Source organism: Erinaceus europaeus, chromosome 3 (genome assembly GCF_950295315.1).
Source record: "Erinaceus europaeus chromosome 3, mEriEur2.1, whole genome shotgun sequence".
In the NCBI taxonomy this organism is placed as follows: domain Eukaryota; kingdom Metazoa; phylum Chordata; class Mammalia; order Eulipotyphla; family Erinaceidae; genus Erinaceus; species Erinaceus europaeus.
This window is the reverse complement of record NC_080164.1, coordinates 71,777,523-71,800,715: the sequence shown is the minus strand read 5'-3', so window position 1 is coordinate 71,800,715 and position 23,193 is coordinate 71,777,523. Positions and strand designations below refer to the sequence as shown.

General features: G+C 43.0%; 1 protein-coding gene across 12 annotated transcripts in view; it reads left to right on the top strand.

Moving 5' to 3' along the window:
• The first annotated feature begins 21,753 nt into the window (after positions 1 to 21,753).
• The window catches only part of INPP4A (inositol polyphosphate-4-phosphatase type I A), a 133,290-nt gene continuing 131,850 nt past the window's right edge, over positions 21,754 to 23,193 (top strand). For 7 of the 12 annotated variants that reach the window (XM_060187489.1, XM_060187495.1, XM_060187494.1 and 4 more), the window contains exon 1: positions 21,754 to 22,018. The gene's annotated coding sequence lies outside the window, so the exon portion shown is untranslated. The remainder of the gene's footprint in view (positions 22,019 to 23,193) is intronic. The other 5 variants (XM_060187498.1, XM_060187493.1, XM_060187496.1 and 2 more) reach the window with 2 other exon arrangements.

Here is a 23,193-nt window from a genome sequence, read left to right as displayed (position 1 = left end):
ACAAATATAAGTGGATAAATAAATGGATAAATAAACAAAAATGAGAGGAACGATTAGCACAGTACAAGAAAAAAATATGTTACAGTGGCACAAAACGCAAGGACCAGAGTAAGGATCCCAGTTCGAGCCCCCAGCTCCCCACCTGCAGGAGAAGTCGCTTCACAGTCAGTGAAGCAGGTCTGCAGGTGTCTATCTTTCTCACCCCCCCTCTCTATTTCTCTCTGTCCTATCCAACGACAGCAACAACAACAATAATAATAACCCCAACAATGATAAAAATACAACAGGGGCAACAAAAGGGGAAAAATGGTCTCCAGGAGCAGTGGATTCGTGGTGCAGGCACCGAACCCAGGCAATAACCCTGGAGGCAAAAAAAAAGTTACAGATCAGATAATGGGCAAGACCAGAGTGAAGCCCATGGTATGGACTGGAATCCAAGACATGCGTGCAAACTCATGATAATGTATAGAAAAACCGAGGTACAAGAAAAGTTACAGGTATGTATACATACATAAGTATGAATACATAGATATACTTCTACCTTTGTCCATGGAACAGGCCTAGAAGGGGCAATGTATTGCAAAGAGCACATCAGGCACTCAGAATTTGATTTCTATCTGCTTTTCTCTGACAAACGGAACCAGAACTGATTCTCAGCTGAATCAGGAAAGTGCATTGTCAGCCTGGAATATCTGGCAGTGGCAGAAATTGCTCAAAAAAACCACAAAAGTTGGACTTTCAGTTTTCAGTTCCACATGAAAAGAGTTTAGAATTTGCTATTCCATTCTAAAAACTAAAAAGCCACTCACCCACACCCACTCACTGCCCCCCCCCCACACCCCAGTTCTTGTTAGATTGATGAGAAATGAAGTCACAAGGCAAAAGGGTGCCTCCGAAATTGAAGAGACAGGCAAGTAGACAAAGGATAGCACAATATGCTTTAGTGTTTTTTAGTGTGGGCACTAAAAAACTGAACTGTAACTGACAAGCTACTTAGGGATTTATGTGGACAAGCCTGAGTGTTCAAAACCCCCAGTGAGTCCCAATCAAGGTAGAAGACTGTGATTTTTGTAAGAAGCTCTGATCAAATTCTTACAGTAAATAATGTAGAAAAATCTGCTCACACTTCTGGCAAGGAAAGCCATCTGTAAATACAGCAGAGTATTTTGTTCTTCCTAGCAAGGCCTGCCTTTAGGAAAAACTAGTTCATCAAAGCAGACCCACTGGGTATTTCCAGATCCTAGGTAACCTTAGGGAAAGGAAATCCCTAACTGGTAAAAAGGAAAGTGGTAGTGCAGCAGGTTAAGCACAGGTGGCATGAAGCGCAAGGACCCAAGTAAGGATCCCGGTTCAAGCCCCCGGCTCCCCACCTGTAGGGAGGACGCTTCACAGGTGGTGAAGCAGGTCTGCAGGTGTCTATCTTTCTCTCCCCCTGTCTTGTCCTCCTCTATTTCTCTCTGTCCTATCCAACAACGACGACAGCAACAATAACAACAATAATAACTACAACAATAATAAGGGCAACAAAAGGATATATATATATATATATATATATATATATATATATATATATATATATATATATGAAAGACTCAACTGCAGTTCACTGGAGCCACCTTGTGCCTCTAAGTGGGTGGGGAAGGAAAGCAAGAAGAAGCACTTGGAAATTGAGTGCAGTTTCACTTTTTTAACTCACTAAAAAAGTCCTAAGCAAAGTACCACAGAACACTTATAGCACAGCTGACCACCACATTGCTCACGACCTATTTACAGCTTCTCATTTTAGCTAGTACATCATGTCCAGCTTTCAAGGAAAAATTCCAGAGAACATTCAAAGACAAAAATAAAAAAAATACTCTTTTTAAATCCCAGTTTGAAGGTGACCCAAACTTAGCAAGAATGCTAGCATTATCACATCAGGAGTTTAAAATAACCATGATTCCTATGATTCAAATACTGCTCTGATCACTTGCATGTACCACTGTGGTTTCTATTAGTAAAATAGTTCCATTTTAGTGTAATGAACTTTGGAAATGGTTTTCTTCAGTGTATTTAACTACTTGGGGCCAAGTGTCTAGAAATTAAAACAAGTGATAAGGGACAGAGCTATGGCATGGTAGTCACAGAAAGCTGGCTTTCCCTCGAAAATAAATATTATAAGAAAATAACTCAATTAAGTTTATCAGAGAACAGCTGGGCTTTCTGGTAAAGAAAGGAACATCACTATCTAAAGGTATGTGACAAGTAGGAGCAGAAGAGGATAGAGATAAGGACTCAAGAATTGCTTTGATGGCAGGTTCCATATTTGTTATCACTTCAGATCCATGTGGTGGACTTAAAGGGCCTACATGAAACCACTCAGGGACCAAGATTCTTTAAAAAAAAGAAAGCAAGCTTGGGAACTGCTATTTAGAGCTGTAGAAGAATTCATAAGCTCCTGAGAAAACCCCAAAGAACAGTTTAGAGGAACCAGTGAACTGAATAGTGTATTCCTGTGGTATCAGAGAACCTTACCAAACTCTAATGTGCCCCAAACTTCCATAATGATTCTGGTGATTAGTCATACTGCCCTGCAAGCAAGAAAAGCAACTTTGACCTCATAGCAGAGTTTCTACATGCAAGAATTAGAATGGGAAAAGAAGGAGGTCTGGGTTTTCTTCCCAGTCACCCCCCAGACTAGAGCTCTGTTTATGGGACATTCGGTGGCATAATACTATGTCACTTTTTTTTTCTTTTTTTTGCCTCCAGGGTTATTGCTGGGACTTGGTGTCTGCACCATGAATCCACTGCCCCTGGAGGCCATTTTTCCCCCTTTTGTTGACCTTGTTGTTGTAGCCTTGTTATGGTCATTATTGTTGTTGTTGATGTCATTTGTTGTTGGATAGGACAGAGAGAAATTGAGAGAGGAGGGGAAGACAGAGAGGGGGAGAGAAAGACAGACACCTGCAGACCTGCTTCACTGCTTGTGCACTTAACCCACTGTATTACTGCCCGACCCCCACTATGTCACTTCTTAAAAGTTCCTTCCCACTCTTTGCAACATGCATACAAAGCAGAATTCAGCACCACCTGTGGTCAACAACAGAAACCCAAACAGATAGGTAAAACTAGGAAAATACTGACTCTGCAAACCAAAGATGAGAGCCAGAAACTTAATGATGCAAATGTGGAAAAGCTATCAGAGAAAGAATTTAGGAAATTCATTGTCAGGAAATTTGAAGAAATACAAAGCTCTCAATTTAATGGAGAAATGGATTAAAACCTCCTTTCTGAGCTCTAAAGATGCTAGTTATCTAGGTATAATGTAAGCATGAGAACCTATAGAAATGATATTAGTGAGTTTGAATCTTGTTGGAATTCTCATTTTAATTTTATCTTGGCACTTCTCTCACTTCATCCCACTACCTGTGCTTACCTCATGATTGAATGAACAGAAAATAGTTCTAAAAAGCCTTCTTAGCATTTCTCTGGGCTGTAGTCCCATGGAACTTGTGTGTGAGCCACACTAATGTTCTGCTGAAATTTGAGAAGGATCCTTTTGTAAGTTAACAACAATAACAAAAAGTATTAACTTTATTCTTTTCTTTTTTATTATTTTGTCTCTCCATGAAGGTTGTTGAAACTTTTGCCTCTTGGTACCATTTGTTGCAACTAGTAGATAAAACACATTAGCTCAGTACTACCATGGTGCCAGCCTGCCTCTCCTGGGCAGATGGCCTCACCACAATTTTTCCAGCACCATTTGTTGAAGAGATTCCCCTTTCCTCATTTAATAGTCTTGGCACATTTGTCAAATATTAGATGTCCATAGGTGTGAGGGCTTACTTCTGGGCTCTCAATTCTATTCCACTGGTCAGTGTGTCTATGTTCCAGTACCAAGCAGTTTTGATGACAATAGTTGTATAATACAATTTGAGATCTGAGAGTGTGATGCCTCCAGTTCTGTTCTTTCTTTTCAAAGTTGTTTTGGCAAATAGAGGTCTTTTCTGGTTCCAGATAAACATTTATAGCTTTTGTTTTATTCTCCTAAAAAATTGGATGAGCTCCTGATGAGGATTGCATTAAATCTGCTCATATACATTTTGATGATGTTAATTCTAACCCATGAAAATGAAGTATCTTTCCATTTTCTTGTGTCTTTTTCTATTTCCTTGAATAGTGACTCATAATTTTCAGTATATAAGCCTTTCACTTCTTTTGTTAGGTTTATTCCTAGATATTTGTTTTTGTTGCTATAGTAAAAGGAACTGATTTCTGTAGATGACCTCACCAATGTGTCCTGGAACTCCATCTCCCCAGAGTCCTACCCCACTAAGGAAAGGTAGAGGAAGGCTGGGGGTATGGATTGACCTGCCAACACCCATGTCCTGCAGAGAAAAAATTACAAAAGCCAGACCTCACACCTTCTGCACCTCATAAAGATCTTTGGTCCATACTCTCAGAGGAATAAAGAATAGGGGACCTTCTAGTGGAGGGGATAGAATATGGCACTTTGGTGGTAGGAATTATATAAATTGTTCCACTCTTATCCCACAATCTTGTTGATCATTATTAAATCACCAATAATAAATTTTCAAAAAGAAGAAGTTGAAAAAAAAAAAAGAAAACACAAAGAAGAACTTAGACTAGGTTTGGTGTATTGCACCAAAGTAAAGGACTCTGGCATAGAGGATAAAGTTCAGGTCCTGGAACATGTTGTCAGAGGACCTAGAGGAGGTGGAGTTGTTATGGGGAAAACTGAGAAATGTTATACATGTACAAACTGCCATATTCTGTTTTTTGTTACTATGTTTTACTGTTGAAAATAAACTGTAAACCATTAACCCCCCAATAAAATTCTTTTAAAATAAATTTTAAAATACACTAGCTCATGGAATCATATCAACTAATGCAATTCTGGTTGCTGCATTAAGTAAACTCCCAATATCTGGGCTTGCTGCAATGCAGTTTTCTTACGCTGTGATACTTCCAGCTGGTAGGGATCTAGTCCTGTCCATTTAGGGTCTACCCTTCCCCAGGTCTTTCTTGGAGCTTTGTAGTTTGCAGATGGGGCAAGAAAACTGGAAAAAGTACTTGTGCTTCATAAAACCTTGGCCTTCTGTTGGAAAACAAAAATTGTCGCATCTGGATACAAGGGTGGTGGTTGGGGAGGGTAGGAAGGAGGAAGGGAAACTGTGATCCCTGACAAAGCAATCTCTTCTTGGTGACAGTTCTGCACAGTGGAAAGGGAGCCGTCTCATTATCCAATCTGGTCTCCTACGCCTACACTGAACTTCTCTGTTCCAGACTCTTGGAAACAGAGTTGGCAGTCAGCTGAGGTAAAGAACAAACACCTCATCACAGACCCCTGCAGTATCAACCCGGCTTTGACCTAGCACGTTATGATTGGGCCCTCCTCAATCGCTATCGAACAGGCCATGGCCGGTGCGCCGCTATGTTCCATCGCTGGGGAACCAGAGACGACCCGAACTGCCCCTGCGGCTACAGACAGACTATGACCCACATAGTCAACGACTGCCACCTCTCCAGATTCAAAGGAGGTCTCGAAACTTTACATCAGGCTCAACCTGACGCTGTTGACTGGCTACGGAAGAAGGGCAAACGCTAGAAGAAGAAGCTAAGACACTGTCCAAAATCGTTCCTCTTAACGAAACCTCCTGCTTTATTATAATTCTCCAGCAGATGGCAGTAGAGGGTCTTGTTCTAATATAGTGAGTCCCTTATGACAATTCTCCAACGAGAGGATACCCAGTCTATATATAACACTGCTCTCTTTCTATTTCAAGTAAAAAAGACACGGGTTCTTAAGTCATATTTTTACTTCCACTAGAAGACTGCATCATACTTGTAGTGATGATTTACCAGATTCTTTTGTATATATGTACATACAAAATTAGTCCTGATTAGTTGCAAATGGTAGCCAGCTTCTCAGTGTGATCAACATCAAAAGAAATGGCTGACAAAATAGCTCTGTTGGACAGTGTACTGCTTTTCCGTGTGAGTAACCTAGGTTCAAGCCTTGCTCCCAACCACATTGAAGGAAATTTTGGCACTGTGGTCTGTCTCTCTCTCCCGCATTCTAAGGCTTTCCCTTTCTATCTAAAAAAAAAGAAAAATATATATCAAAAGAAAAATTGAAAAATTCAATCATAATTTTTAGAGAAAAAGAATGTGGGGGGCACAGAAACATAAAAAATGTCAAAGAAGGGCTGGCAGAATAGCTCACCTTGATAGTGTACTTGCTTTACCATGTGAACAAATTTAAGTTTAGCCCCTAATACATTGAAGGAAGAATTGCATTGGGGAGAGTTATACTTGAGATAGCAGAGGAAGTGGGGCTTGGCCTTCTGTTTTGAGTAGACTGTGTTTAGAACATGAATCTGATGAGTGGGAATGAGAATGTTGTGTGAAGTAACCTTCAGAGAACTTCTCAGTGTAGTTACCATAAGCAGATCAAGTGCAGACCTAGTTTTGACTGGACAGTTTTGACTAGTGCCATCTGAAATAGCCCTTTAAATACGAACCACCATCACCTTGATTGGAAAGTTAGCTCCAATGTCAGCTTCCTTCAATGTTTTCACTATGCTCAAGCATAAAGCCCCAGTAACCCTAGTCTGGCAAAAATATTGGCCTCTTCACAATTTCTATTGCTTGGGAGCCTGAGAACCCAGGATCTCTACATTTGAAACTAAGCATAGATTGTGTAGTAGAGTTCTGTCCTTGCAAATCAATTTTGTATTCTTTTTTGTTTTAAAGATTTAAAAAAATTTCATTCCCTTTTGTTGCCCTTGTTTTGTTGTAGTTATTATTGATGTCCTTGTTGCTGGATAGGACCAAGAGAAATGGAGCGAGGAGGGGAAGACAGAGAGGAGGAGAGAAAGACAGACACCTGAAGACCTGCTCCACTGCCTGTGAAGCGACTCCCCTGCAGGTGGGGAGCTGGGGGATCGAACCAGGATCCTAACGCTGGTCGTTGCGTTTTGCACCATGTGCACTTAACCGGCCGTGCTACCACCCGGCTCCCAATTTTGTATTCTTTGAGACATTCAATAGTTGAGGTCAAATTCATTTAAAATTGATACCATTTTCAAGTATAAGTTCACAAATTAGAAAAGTTGCTCATTTTAATCAAGGCCTACTAGTTTTGAACAAAAGATAAATCTACCAGTTTAGGGGATGGATAAGAAGCAAGAAGTTGTAGAAGAAGCCCATCTTGTCTTGTTTAGTCTAACTTTGCTCTAACAAAGCCATAAAGGTGTGCTTGGTATACCAGTACAAAAAGTGGAGGCCATCTCTTCTCAAATAATGGTGACAGAAATGGAGGGTAGGAGAGAAGAGCCAGATTTCACAGAGAGAAAGATTCAGCTATCCTGAAAGAATTCTGGGTTTGTTAGCTAATAGAAACCTTGTTATGATATCAGTTAAACAGAAGTTTATAGACTCACTGGAAACTTTATCTGCATTTGTAACATTGATTCTGTATATGGAAACTTACTTGTTTAAAATTAGTTAGTTGTAGAAAATCTTGCACTTTTCTTTATGACAGCTCCTTTTAATAGGATCTATTTTTATTTAGGGCAGTAAAAAAAGTAGAGAACTATAATAAATGATGACCTTTTTAATCCCCACTGGCTAGAGTAGAGAAAAATTGATGTCAATTTTTCAGTACACACAGAGGCAGTTAACATCTTCTTAAAATTTACAGCTAATACCCTTCTTTGGTTGTACCTTAAGGATTTACATGCCTGTGTGCAGTACCCTGTGTGAACTGCCAGATTTTCATTTGTTTTTTTGGGTTCAGGAACCTGTGCCAACAACTGTGAATGGGCAAAGCTCAGCATGTGACAAGCACCCTTACTTTAGATTACGGATGTCACTCACTCATTTATTCATTCATCCTAAATCTTGTGTTGCTAGAACATAAGAGTGATGAGTAGCTTGAGATAAAGTGATTAAAAGCTGACCATCTTTTTCATAGTACATCTGCCTTCACCTTCCTTTTAATGTTAGGGATGATCTTTTTGGGGAGTGAGGGTAAGGGGTATCTCTTGTCTTCACTTGTATGGGTTTAGGTATTGAAGGTTTTCTCTTTTTCTTTTCTTTTTTCTTTCTTTTCTTTCTTTTTTTTTCCTCTTTGCCACCAAGGTTATTGCCAGCACTACAAATCTACCACTCCTAGAAGCCATTTTTCCTCTTTTTTGTTTGTTTGTTTTTTGTTTTCTTTGACGGAACTGAAAGAAATTGAGATGGGAGGGGAGAGAGAAAGATAAACACCTGCAAACATGCTTTACCACTCATGAAACATACTCCCTGCAGGTGGGAAGCGGTGGATCAACCTGGTCCTTGTGATTGGTAATATATGCACCTAACTGAGTGTGCCCCGCCCAACTTCTAGGCAGTGAGGTTTGTTTTTTTTTTAATATTTATTTATTCCCTTTTGTTGTCCTTGTTGTTTTATTGTTGTAGTTCTTGTTGTTGTTACTGATGTCGTTGTTGGATAGGACAGAGAGAAATGGAGAGAGGAGGAGAAGACAGAGGGGGAGAGAAAGATAGACACCTGCAGACCTGCTTCACCGCCTGTGAAGTGACTCCCCTACAGGTGGGGAGCCAGGGGCTTGAACCGGGATACTTCCACCAGTCCTTGTGCTTTGCGCCACGTGCGCTTAACCCACTGCACCACCGCCTGACTCCCGGCAGTGAGTTTTTATTGCCTTGTCTCAGACTTTATTCTGAACTCTAGCAGCCCACTTCCACCTTTTAAAAAAAATTTTTAAATATTTTTATTTATTTGTTCCCTTTTGTTGTCCTTGGTTTTTTTTTTTTTTATTCTTGTAGTTATTATTGATGTTGTTGGTGGTGTATAGGACAGGGAGAAATGGAGAGAGGAGGAAAAGACAGAGAGGAGGAGAGAAAGATAGATACCTGCAGACCTGCTCGAATCAGGATCCTTACACCAGTCCTTGTGCTTTATGCCATATGCGCTTAACCAGCTGCACTACCACCTGACTGCCCACTTCCACCTTTTGAGCAGGGCATACAGCTTTTGATTCAGACCTGTGACCTGCTCTTCTCCACCTTCTGCAGCCAAGCCTGTGAGTTCTGCCTTGTGACTCAAAATGGCACCAGCTGCCCAGTGTCAGCTCTGGCTCTGGCTCAAACTGTCTTTGTAGAGTTTACTCGCACTCCCATTCCACAAAGTACACTTACCTGTAGCTCTGTGATTTTCTTCAAACCTTGTGGTTGCAATTCTGTAATATTCTGGTTGACTGTTTGTTGCTTTATCTGGTAGTTTCTGAGCGTGATTTTTCAGTCACTATTACTCCACAGCAATGCCCCGATAGGAAATTGTCCCAGTGCCACCTTTATCTCCTAAATATTTATATGCTAAAGAGTTTGGACAATACTTGTGATAATAAAGAATGGCTAGAGGGCTCTGAGTTGCCTCTTAAGTAGGCCATGTGATGGGGAAGTTGGGTTTGAAGGCGTATGGAGACCAGTGGGAAGCCTTAGCAGATGCACAAGGAGGTGGACAGCAAAGTGGGATGGGGGGAGAATCGAGTCAAACATTTAAGGGACCAAGTATTCAGTAGATGGCTTCTAAAATCTGGAGAACATTAATATTTTAAGAGAGAAAGAAAACAATTTTTGAAATCTTCAGCAAAATGGATAAGGGAGGTGGTAGGTGGTGGCACACCCAGTTAAGGGCACATAGTACTAAGCTCAAGGACATGTGCAAGTATCTGGGTTTCAGCCCCCAGCTCCCCACCTGTAGGGGGGGTCTTTCATGAGCAGTGAAGCAGGTTTTTCTCTCTCCTTCTCTATCTTCCATTCCTATCTTAATTTCTCTCTGTTTTATCAAATAAAAAAGGGGGGAAATGGCCTCCAGGAGCAGTGGATTTGTAGTGCCAGCACCAAGCCCCAACGATAACACTGGAGGCAAAAACAAAGGAAGAAAGAAAGAAAAATGAGTGCGCATACAAATGTGTCAAGTCAGAGAATCAAGGAAGCTGTGATTGATGATGTCACAGAAAAGCTAAAAAATGTACACTACATTTGACAATGAGGGAAAAATTGGTGACCTCAGTAAGATCTCCGGTTCTCAAGCCATTCTGTCTGTCTTTCTGAAAGAGCTAGATATGAATGAAAGGAGAGGGTGTGAAGTGACACAAGCACTCAGTTGTCGACACCTTTTTTCAGGTGGTAAACTATTAGTGATCTTTATTTTTTCCCTTTGTTTATCTGTACCTTCCAATTTTCTTACACCATAGTCACGTGTTACTTTTGTCATTACACACTATTTATGCAAAAACTTATATATGAGGGGGCTAGAATCTCATAACCTTTGGAAAGCAGCTGTAGTCAATTTTTTATCATTTCCAGGGCTCAGGGATGACTTTTTTTTTTCAGGTAGAGAGAGAGACAGAGACAAAGAGGCAGAGAAAGTGAGTGAAAGAGACTACAACATTGAAGCCTTCTCTAATACAGTGGGCACCAGGTTTGAATCTGGATCATGCACATGGCAAATAGCACACTATACAAGTGAACTATTTTCTTGGCCCCAGCTCTAGTCTTCTGATTTCTATCATGGCCAGAAAGGAGGACTAAGCTTGTGGCTTAGTAATCCTATACTCCCAGTCATCTGTTTGAATGCTTTACTTCATGGAGTATTTACTAAATTTCATCATGAATACAGAGACTTAGATAACTAAGTAAGCATGAATAAAACCATTAAAATGGTGGAGCCCCCTCTTCCTTTTTTCCCTACGCATAGGCATTTCATTATGAATGATTTTCACAGGATCACAACAAAGCAAACTTTTGAATGGAGGAACTCATATCCATGACATTTGCACTTCAAAAGGAAGTTATACCAGGAACCAGGCCCAGTGTTCAATAATTGCTACAAGGTGGCAGCGGCAGTAGACAAGAATCTGACATTAGTGACCTTGGATGTAACCAGTGAAGTTCATTGGCTCCACAACCTGAGCTGTGATGCTTTACATGCTGAGGACAAGATTCTTTCTTAAATGAATCATATGTCCTTAAAGAGAGGGGTATGAAAACTTCAGGTCTTTTAGCAGATCCTGGGAACTAATCTGAGTTTTGTCTTTAAGTCTGTGATCTTTTTTTTTTTGTAATTTTTTTATTATTTATTTTCCCTTTTGTTGCCCTTGTTGTTGTTGTACTTGACGATGTCATCGTTGTTGGACAGAGAGAAATGGAGAGAGGAGGGGAAGACAGAGAGGGGGAGAGAAAGAGAGACACCTACAGACCTGCTTCACCACTCGTGAAGTGACCCCCCTGCAGGTGGGGAGCCAGGGCTCAAACCAGGATCCTTTCGCCAGTCCTTGCACTTCATGCCACGTGCTCTTAACTTGCTGCGCTACCGCCCGACTCCCAAAGATAGACACCTGCAGACCTGCTTCACCGCTTGCGAAGCGACGCCCCTGAGGTGGGGAGCCGGGGGCTCGAACCGGGATTCTTACCGCGGCCCTTGAGCTTTGCGCCACCTACGCTTAACCCGCTGTGCTACCGCTCGTAAGTCCGTGATCTTAAGGTGAAAATTTCATGATGATATTTGAAAAAAATTAAATTTCAGATGTAATTTCAAACATCAAGTTGAAATCTTGATTAATATGTTCATAGTTATCTTTTATCTTCAGTGAAGTTGCCTACGATTAGATACATATGAATGACATAGTGAGAGTGGTATGGGTGTTAGTTTCCCTCAGGGCCTGGTAGAACAACTAAAGCATGAGGACATTCTTCCCCAATTTGTCATGGCTGTGACAGCAATGGGTAATTCTAGAGCCAGTTGACAGGTCTGTTTTGACAGAATGACTTCATTCTTTCATCCATTTTAGGTGGATGTGCAAGATTCATACTGTGAGTAGAAATCAGTATTTGTGGATTTGGTAGCAGCACTAGGTTTGCTCATTGGTATAAATTTTTGAGAACATAGGTGAGAGAGGAGTTAAGTCAGCCTGGAGAAAATTGGAAGAACAAAGACAACAAACAAGAAGTAATGGTATTTGGATCTTAAAGAGTGAGTTGGGGTGGATGTGGAGGGTCATCCTATTAAGTGTGCACACTGCCATGCACACTGCCATGCATGATGCTGAGTTCAAGCCCCAGCTTGCAAGGAGGAGGCTCCCAAGTAGTGGAGTAGTACTATAGGTTTCTCTCTTTCTCTCTCTTGCCCTATCTCTTACCCACTTAAAAAAAAAAAAAAGGAAGGAGGGAAGCAAGGTCTGAGTGGGGGTTGCCAGGTCAACCAGCAAAATAGCTGTCTCACATCTCATCTTCCCTCTTATTAGTCATTGTGTTTGATCAAGACCCAGGATCTCAAATTCTAGTCCAGCTGACTTCTGCTGCTTGTGAGTTTTATAAGGAAGGTCTGCACAGGGAAAAAAAGGTCAGTCTGAGGCTGGACTGTGGCATGCCTGGCTGATCATTCATGTTCCAATGTGTAAAGAGTTGGTCCTCACCTGCAGGGGGGAAGAAATCTTCATAGTGGTGAAACAGCAGTGTAGATGTATCTGTCTCTGTCTCTCTGTCTCTCTCTTTTCCTACCCCCCTCTTGATGTCTGTCTCTAATAAATAAATAAATAGAGTATGGCTTCATTGTTAATAAAGATTAATCCATTTATTTATATTTGTTTATTTTTTATATTTGTTTTTATTTATTTATAAAAAGGAAACACTGACAAAGCCATAGGATAAGAGGGGTACAACTCCACACAATTCCCACCACCAGAAATCCATATCCCTTCTCCTCCCTTGATAGCTTTCCTGTTCTTTAACCTTCTGGGAGTGAGGACCCAAGGTCATTGTGGGATGTAGAAGGTGGAAAGTCTGGCTTCCCCACTGAACATGGGTGTTGACAGGTAGATCCATACTCCTATCCTGCCTCTCTCTTTCTTTATTGGGGTGGGGTTCTGGGGAATCAGAGCTCCAGGACACATTGGTGGGGTTCTCTGTCCAGGGAAGTCTGGTTGGCATCATGCTAGCATCTGGAAACTGGTGGTTGAAAAGAGAGTTAACATACAAAGCCAAGCAAATTGTTGACTAATCATGAACCTAAAGGCTGGAATAGTGCAGATGAAGAGTTGGGGGGGGGGGTCTCTGTGATAGCTAGTAGGCATATTTTAGTTACATTCAAAGGGCCTATGGCTATACTAGTTTTTTTTTCCCCCTGAACCTGAAATCTGATATGCAGGTGTATCTTAGTTATTGTCTGGGGAGATGATGTCATGGCTGGACAAAGGACCAGAAAGCTGGATCAGAGAAGAGAGTAGCTCCCAAATATGGGAAAGGTGTATAAATATTGTTGACTGTAAACCCCATCGATTTGATGTGATCTGGGGCCCATATTCAGCTTAGGAGCCTATGTGACCTCTACATCCCTGTAGATCTGAGCTCACATTCTGTGGTCATCAGTAGGAACACTCCAAGCTGCCCCGATATTGACCCATCTTCCTCAGGTATAGCATAGAGTACATTGTCCATCCTCCCTTCAGAGGATGGGACATTCTCTACCGTTGTTGATCCAAGTTGAGGGCAAAGTCCTATGGGGCCCACATAGGGGACTATTTTGTTGTTCCTGATATAGATTACTGGTAACAATGGAGAGAGGGATTTATTCGAGGTCTAGGCCTATCATGTCTGTTTGGGAATCTCAGGACTCCCCGATTAGGGCCCCAGCTGATGGGGTGACCTGATAGTGACTAAAGAGTCATCATTAAAGTATGCCAGTCTCTTGCCTTTATTCAGCTTTTGCAGTCCTTGCTTTGATAAGGATAGCTTGGAAGTGAGTGAGTGCTGGGCTAGCTTCGTGGGCGGGAGACAGAGAACCAGGGACTCATGGCCGAGCTGGGAACGAAGTTCAATCTTTATTGACGAGTGGGGATGCAGTTCAACAATCTAATCTCTTCTAATCTCTCTTCATTAGAAAGCCCTCTCTTTTATATCTCCTGAGGTGGAAGTGTCAGGAAGAGGAAGTATGTAGGATAGGGGGTGGGGAGAAGGAAAACAGCGCACGAACCAGTGGGGATTAAACCAATGAAAACAGTGAAACAACGATTATGTAAATAGACCACAGCCTCAAGCAATGTAACAGAAGGGGTCTTAGAAGCAGAATTTAGAAGCATACCAACATTTCCCCCTTTCTTTTTAACTAATTACCATAGTATCAGGAGTGTGGGGTGAACAGAAACCTATATCGTACAGGCATTTTCAAAAGAGCTGGCAGAAGACATGGAGGAACAAGTAAGAGAGCAGCAAGAACCAGTGTGATGCCAAGGGGAGCCCTGAGGGGGGCGTTTCCTGCCTCAAAGGGCAAGGCCTATCAGGCAAAAGGGTATTTCCTGCCTCTGTGGGCATCTCTTGCCTCTGGGGGCGCTTCATGCCACAGAGGGCGTTTCCTGCCTCTGTAGGCATCTTGCCTCTGGGGGAGTTTCATGCCTCAAAGTGTGTTTCCTGCCTCTGTGGGCAGGACTTAGTAAGATGTGGGGGGGGTTCCTGCCTCTGGGAACAGGGCCTGCAGGTGAGGGGATGTGGCCTATAGAGTCCCAAGGCAGATGGCTGCAAAGTCCATGGACTGCTGCGGTCAGTCTTTGAGAAACCCAGCAGTGTAAAGGGAAACTGCTGTAAAGTTGTGTAAAGTGTCCAAGAGGTGTACCAGTAAGTCCAATAGAAGTGTCAGTCTAAAGCAGATGACCCCGAAAGAAATGCCAGGGGATGAAATGCTGCATGTCTGTCTCAATGGGGAAGGTCAGCCACTATAATTCCGCTTTTCTGTAGAGAGCTGTTGGGTAGTATGCCAGCTCCCCTGGCTTAAAGCCTCTTCTCTAATCCTGCTTAACTAAGCACCACCATGCCTGCAGGGCATTGATTTGATTCCACTTAAAGCTGTGGTCTATTTACATAAACCACTGTTAACTAAGTACCACCCTGCCTCCAGGGCATTGGTTTAATCCCCACTGGTTCACAATGTCTTTTTTGCTCTGCCCCTCTCCTAGTACACCCTGATTTCCACCAGTCTTTTTTTGCTCCACCCTCTCTACCTCAATCCTGTTTCCACCCTACTTGGCGAGTATATATATATATCTATATATCAGCTGCTCTTCTGTTTTATCACACTTGGGATTGCATTCCAGCTCCGAGAGTTCCAGAGTTATCTCTTGCGATGCTATCTTGGCACGAGTTCCTGATCTCTCTTCCACACAGCAGCATAGGTTGACTCCAGTTGAGTTCTCTCCAACCCAGAGAGCACCCTCAGGCACCCTCAGGCTATCCTGGCAAGTGAGGGAAGTATAATAGGAAATAGGTGAGGAGGGTATCTAAGTCTAAGTAGATACTATTTCATTATGAACTACATGCTGACTCACTGCAGACTATTGTGTACTTTTGCTTTCAGGTGTATATTTTGCCCATATTTATGGTTACATGTGAACATATGCATGTATCATGGGACCTGGTCTATATCTAGGTTTTGGGACTTTGTTATGAAGTGAACCACCTGGAGTGGAATTAGAGTATCCTATGAAAGTAAAGGTCTCACCTGAGTAATGAGGCTGAAGGGTTGATGTTCCATTTCTGACGTCTTTGGACACAGTCTGAAGTGAAGCATACTGAGGTGATACTCATTGCATTAATTAGGTTGGGATCAGCAGATGCGATATCATTTGGTATGAATTGAAAGAAGCATGTAGGAAAGTGAGCCCCACCTGAGGTTCCAGGACTGGGGAAATATAGGCTCTATAGAGGAAGTGGGAGATTCCTGCTGTCTTAGGGTTTAAGAAGGCAATAGATAAATTATTGCTATAATCAAATTATTTGGCAATTGGGTTAACTTTGAAAAATCCCTCTGTTAGGATTTGCTGTATCATACAGAACATCACCATAATTTATGTCCTTTGTTATTATTTGTATATAGATGTGCCACTGGTTACTTCTGTTCTCCCTGGTCTAAGCTTTTAAGAGAGTCAGCATATCAAAGACTCAGCCTATGGTCTATGCATTAAAAAGTTTGAGACATTCAATCAATTTTTCCCCTCTCATGTTAATTTAATAGTGATTTGTAAAATTTGTTTATTGGGGAATTAATGTTTTATATTTGACAGTAAATACAATAGTTTGTACATGCATAACATTTCCCATTTTTCCATATAACAATAAAACCCCCACTAGGTCCTCTGTCATCCTCTTTGGACCTGTATTCTCCCCCCACCCACCCACCCACCCCAGAGTTTTTTACTTTGGTGCAATATGTCAAATCCAGTTCAGGTTCTACATGTGTTTTCTCTTCTGATCTTGTTTTTCAACCTCTGCCTGAGAGTGAGATCATCCCATATTCATCCTCCTGTTTCTGACTTATTTCATTTAACAGGATTTCTTTCAAGGTCCATCCAAGATCCAAGTCACCATTTTTTATAGCTGAGTAGTATTCCATTGTGTATATATACCACAGCTTGCTCAGCCACTCATCTGTTGTTGGACACCTGGGTTGCTTCCAGGTTTTGGCTATTACAAATTGTGCTACTATGAATATGGGTATACACAAATCTTTTTGGATGGGTGTGTTGGGTTCCTTAGTATAAATCCCCAGGAGAGGAATTGCAGGGTCATATGGTAGGTCCATTTCTAGCCTTCTGAGTTCTCCAGACTGTTCTCCATAGAGGTTGGACCAATTTACATTCCCATTAGCAGTGCAGGAGGGTTCCTTTGACTCCACAACCTCTCCATCAATAAATAGTGATTTATATGACTACAAATTAATATCAGTGTACATAAGCACCATTCCTGCCACCAAAAGACTGTGTTCCATCCCACCCCACCACCCCGCCCCATGAAACCGAACATACATCCTCACCCTTAACCCAGGGTTTTTACTTTGGTGCCCTACTCCAAATTCAGTCAAATCCTGCTTTGAGTTTCCCTCTCTGTTCCCTCTTTGTTTATTTTTCACCTACTGAGAATATTTGGAAGACCACAAGTAAGCTTCAAGCATGCATGCTTAGTCAGAGTGCAGTCAAGGAAATAGCCCACACATATTCTCAACACAGAGAATTTGATAGAGTAACTATGGGTAGTTACATAGCAGAGTTGCTGGAAATCTAAACAGGGAACCATAATGCCACCCAGAGACTAGGAACAGAAAGACTTCCCAAAGCTGTTGCAATGGAAGGAATGCAATTGCTAGAACCAGGGGTCAGAGCTCTGATGGGAGCTAGAAATACAGCACAGTTGACAGAGAGAGAGCTGGACTGGCCAGGAGACATAGCCCCATCAATGATTCAAAGGTGATACCCACTGGTGGAGAGGACGGGGTTGTCAGTACACACCACTGGCAAAACTTGGTCATAGTCTACCTGGCAAATAGTCTTGAAAAAAATAGTTTCCAGGGGGCCTCAGTCCCTGCAAGGTAGAGAATAAATTTGGGTACTTACAAGTTTAATTGATAAGCTCTGGAGTTCTGACCCAAGCAGCCTTCTTTTCCTTTTTCCCTAGAACCAACACCTTATCTTGGACTAGGACAGAACTTCTCAGTTGGTGCTCCAGAAACATTTCTTAGACAGGGTCTGGCGAAGCTGAATCCGTAAGCAGCTTGCCCATACCTTTCCATGCTAGAAAAAAAAAATGTTGACTGTGTGCCATGGGTTAAAAATATTTGGGGGGTGGGGGGGTAGATAGTAGTTATGCAATGAGACTTTCAAACCTGAGGCTTCCAGGTCCCAGGTTCAACCCCCCATAAACCAGAGCTGATCAGTGCTTTGGTAAAAAATAAAAAAATATTTGGGAGCAATGCTGTAAGAAGCAGCAAAGAGAGAAAGGTGTTAGAAGAAGCTGACACCTAGGAAGAGAAGATTTATTTTCTGGAGTAGATAGCCACCTTGAGGGCCTCCAAGGTCACACAGTCTCAAATGCATGCACTTGTATTAGAGAGGAGAGAAGCAACCAGAGGAAGTAGTCAATGTAAAGAGAGAGGGAAATACAGTCAAAATTCAGTTTCTTCACAGAATCCTGAATATGAAAGATTTAAAATGAAACCAAAAGTTCCCCCAGTCTAAAGTTTTTAATGAAGTACCAGAACACAAAAGAATCCTCTAGGGGATCTGGTGGTAGTGCAGTGGGTTAAGTGCCCATGGAGCGAAGCACAAGGATCGGTGCAGGGATCCCAGTTAGAGTTCCGACTCCCCACCTGAGGAGGGGGGGGAGGTCACTTCACAAGTGGTAAAGCAGGTCTGCAGGTATCTATCTTTCTCTCCCCATCTCTGTATTCCCCTCCTATCTCGATTTCTCTTTGTACTGTCCAACAACAACAACAGCAATGACAATAATAACAATAACAACAACAAAGGCTGGATTTGTAGTGCAGGCACCGAGTCCTAGTAATAACCCTGGAGGCAAAAAAAAAAAAATTCTCTATATTGTAAGCAGCTGTTTCTCTAGTTTACATGCAAAGACACAGGGAAATGTTACCCATATACAGGGGGAGAAGATTGACAGGGGCAATTTCCTGGAAGAGGATCCTGATTTAGCAGATAAAGATTTTAGAGTTTTTTTTTTTTTGGTTGTAAGTAAATTTAGAATTAAAGGAAATGGGGGGGTTAGGCTACGGCACAGGGGGTTAAGCTCACGTGGCGCAAGGCGTTGATTCACAGGTGATGAAACAGATCTGCAGTTGTCTGTGTTTCTCTCCACCCTCTCTGTTTTCCCCTCCTCTCTCCATTTCTCTCTATCCTATCCAACAACAAACAACATCAACAGTAACAATAATAATAGCAGCAAGGCTACAACAACAAGGGCAACAAAAGGGGAAAAAATGGCCTCAAGGAGCAGTAGATCCATGGTGCAGGCACCGAGCCCCAGCAATAACCCTGGAGGCTAGGGCACCAAAGTAAAAACCCTGTGGTGAGAGGTAGACATGCAGCTTCCTGGGCCAGTGGCGGGTGGGAGTGGGTGGGAGGGATGGGTCACAGTCTTTTGGGGGTGGGAATGGTGTTTATGTACACTCCTAGTAAAATGTAGTCATATAAATCACTAGTTAATTAATATGAGAGGGGGAAAATTAATTGTATGTCTCGAAGTTTTTTAAAACAGTCTGAATCTTTTTAATATATAGGCTGTGTAATTGATATGCAGACTCTCTCAAAAGCCTAGACCAAGTAGATCAGAAGCAGCCAATAGCACAGCTATATACAAGATACTGGGTACTGTATAGCAAACCCTAACAAAAGGACTTTTCAAAGTTAACCCAATTATCAAATAATGTGATGATAACATTAACTATCGATTGTCTTTTTGAACCCTAAGACAGCAGGAACCTCACATCTCCACTATAGAGCCTCTACTTCCCCCAGTCCTGGAACCCTTGGATAGGGCCCACTTTCCCGTATGCCTCCCCCAATCCATATCAAATAATATTGCATCTGCCGATCACAACCTAATCAACACAATGATTGCCACCTCAACATGCTTCACTTCAGACTGTGTCCAGAGACTTCACGTGTGGAATGACAACCCTTCAGCTTCATTGTTTGGGGGAGACCTTTCCTTTCATAGTATACTCTAATTTCATCTCAGGTGGTTCACTTTCTAACAAAGTCCCAAAACCTAGATATACACCAGTTTCTGTGAGAGAGAGCATATTTTCACATTTATCCATAAACTACTGCAAAATATATACCTGAAAGCAGAAGTACACTAGAGTTTGCAGTGAGTATCCCCCTAACACTTCCTCTCCACTATTTCAAGTTTTGGGTCCATGATTGCTCAACAATTTGTTTGGCTTCGTATGTTAACTCTCTTTTCAGTCACCAGGTTCCAGATGTCATCAGGATGCTGGCCAGGCTTTCCTGGACTGAAGACCCCACCAATATATCCTGGAGCTCCGCTTCCCCAGAGACCCACCTACTAGGGAAAGAGAGAGGCAGACTGGGGGTATGGACTGACCAGTCAACGCCCATGTTCAGCGGGGAAGCAATTACAGAAGCCAGACCTTCTACCTTCTGCAACCCTCAATGACCCTGGGTCCATGCTCCCAGAGAGATAGAGAATGGGAAAGCTATCAGGGGAGGGGGTGGGATATGGAGATTGGGTGGTGGGAATTGTGTGGAGTTGTACCCCTCCTACCCTATGGTTTTGTTAATTAATCCTTTCTTAAATTAGAAAAAAATAAATAACCCTGGAGGCAAAGAAAAAAAAAAGAAAAGAAAAAAGGAAAGAATTAAAGGAAACTGTGCCTGCAACTCTAGAGATAACCCAGTGGATAAAGTGTTGAACTCTTAGGTCTGAGTTCCTGATTTTAATTCCTGGCATCACATGTGCCAGCATCCCATTTCTAGGTATTATCCAAGAAAAAAACCCCTGTGTATATCCATATAACGTCATATATACAATTATTCGTCAAAGCTTTATTTTAAATCTACAAAAAACTGTAAACCAAATATCCTTCAACATACAAGTGAATTAAAACATATTGTGATATAAGACTGATGAAAGAACTCACATGGATACTATGTTGCTTTGTCATGTGCTCAATCCAGGTTTGAACCTGACCCCCACCCACTGAAGTAAACTTTCCCAGAGGCCTTAGCTTTGGTCCAATACACCAAACCCAGTCCACGTATTACTTCGTGTGTTCCCCTTTCTGTTTTTGTTTCTTAATTTCTGCCTACAAATGAAATCATTCCATATTCATTCTTCTCTTTCTGGCTTATCTCACTTAACATTGTTCCTTCAAGCTTCATTTAAGATAGGTGCGGGGGGGGGGGGGGCAGGGAGAACAAGGAAAGAGGACAGACTTCCAGTTTGGACTTTGTTCTAGTCTGGTTGCATTCCCATGTGGTGTAGGGGCACATATCTGGGTCTTATACATGGCAAAACAAGGTAAGTACCTCCCGGTGACTTATCTTTTGGCCCCTAACATTTTTTCTTTTTAAAACAAATTACAAGTGCTTGCTTCTATAGCTTCTATAGAAATGTGCACATTGCATTTAGTGAACACTGAAAATTATTCTGACTTTTTAAAATTAAAAGTTTTTAAGTCAATAATATTTAAGGACAAATCTTCCCTCTGAAAATCTGAACACTCAAAAAGAAACTGCTGATATTCAATCCAGTATTTACTTTTGCTCAAGCAGAACTGTCACATGTAAAGTGAAAAATTTCTTCTGAAACTTTTGATGATTTTGCCCATCTCTCATCCCATGGAAAAGTAAAACATCGGGGTAATAGTTAGTGAAAGTATGTAAATGTCTATTTATACTGTCAGAAGCTGTCTGAAAGGATGCTAGGAATTTTCCTCAGGCTGGGGAGACAGCATAATAGTTATGCAAAAGATTTTCATGCCTGAGGCTCTGAGGTCCCAGGTTCAATTCTCAGCACTACCAGAACCCAGAGCTGAGCAGTGCTATGGTCGTTCACTGTGTCTTTTTCTCTCTCATTAAAATAAATAATAATAATAAAGAATGTCTTCTTTTAAAAAAAATTCTCTTCTTTAGCTTATCTGTATTTCCAAAGTCTAATTTTAATCTTTCCTTGTCCCTGGCTTGGATGTTTAATTTCCTAGTGGCGGCGATATCACCACCCAGTTAAACCAAGAAGTCCTTGCTGGCGCTCCAGTCCTCGGTGAGAGTGGGGTCTCGGGGGAACCCAGAATTGCGCTTGGGACCTGTCCCCCTGCAGCTGGGAGGTGGAGCCCGAGCCGTAGCGCGAGGGTGGGTGGGACTCGGCGCGCGCATGCGCATCCGGGGCGTAGCCGGGGCTGGGCTGCGCGCGCCTCCGGAGCGGCGGCGGTGGCGGGTGAAGAGGTCGCTGCTGGCGGGGCTGCGTGAGGCCTCGGGAGCGGCCGCAGGGTTCTAGTTGCTGCGCAAGCGACAGGTTCGCGGCTCGCGCGGGTGCGGTGGACGAGGACGGCAAAAAGGAGCAGCACCTGGAGCCGGGGCATAGCCCACGACCAGGCGGCGGCGCTGCCGCTGCGGGTCTCGGGCGCGGGTTGGACGGCTGGAGCCAGGTAGGTGGGCGGCGGGGTCCGGGCGGGTGGGCGCAGTTCCGCTCGCATCCCGGTACCCGCGCCCGCGGTTGCCATAGCAACGGCGCAGCCCGCACGCATCTGCATCTGGGGAGAGCGCGATCCGGATGCGGTGTGGCCAGGTGGGCGCCGGGCGCCCCGGGTTGGGGGTGGTGAGGCAGGGCCGGGTGATCCCCCCAAGCCGGAGGAGGCCGCGCGCCCCGGAGCTGACAGGACTGGCCTGACGTGAGCGGGGAACGCGGGCCACCCTCCCTGCACTTGTTCCGTCGTCTGGCGGCCCGCGGGTCCCTCAGGACGTGTCTCGCGTCTCGTGTGCTCTGCTCTCTCTGTCTCTGGCGCCGGATTGAGGAGGCCCGAGCAGCGGCGGCCCGTCCTGACGTTGCATAATGCTCGGGCTCGTCCACGATGACAGGTTATGGGGACACTCTGGAAGGAAAACACAAGCAAAGCCCCTAGAAAGCCATCTTGCCTTCTGCTTCACCGCTGGCTGCGTCGAGAAGCCGCGGAGAGTAGGATTTGAAGTCGCCTGAGACGTGTGTGTGTGTGTGTGTGTGTGTGTGTGTGTGTGTGTGTGTGTGTGGTGCTATGGTGAAATTCTGCTCTGTGCATCTCCTGGGGGTGGTGGTGGTCACAGTGGCCACAGTGGGGCTGGGATAGGACAGGCTGCTGGGGATGAAGCCTGCATCTGTGACCTGCCAACTCCCTTCTATTTATTTTTTCGTCTCCAAAAGGGGAGAACAGAACTGACTTTGCTGAGCTTGTTTTGAAGCCTAGATGCTGTGGACACCGGTAAATTACATGGAATAGGTGGAGATTTTCCTAGAATTAAGCACTTCCCCCGTGGGTTGAAAACAGACTTAAAAAAATTTAATTTATTCATAAAATAAAAAATGTCGACAAGACCATAGGATAAGAGATACACAATTCCACACAGTTCCCACCACCAGAAAACAGACTTTCTTAAACAGGATTTTTTTTTTAATTCTTTATTGGGGGATTAATGGTTTACAGTCGATAGTAAATACAATAGTTTGTACATGTGTAACATTTCCCAGTTTTCTGCACAACAATTCAACCCCCACTAGGTCCTCCTCGGCCATCATGTTCCAGGACCTGAACCCTCTCCCCATCCCAGAGTTTTTTACTTTGGTGCAATA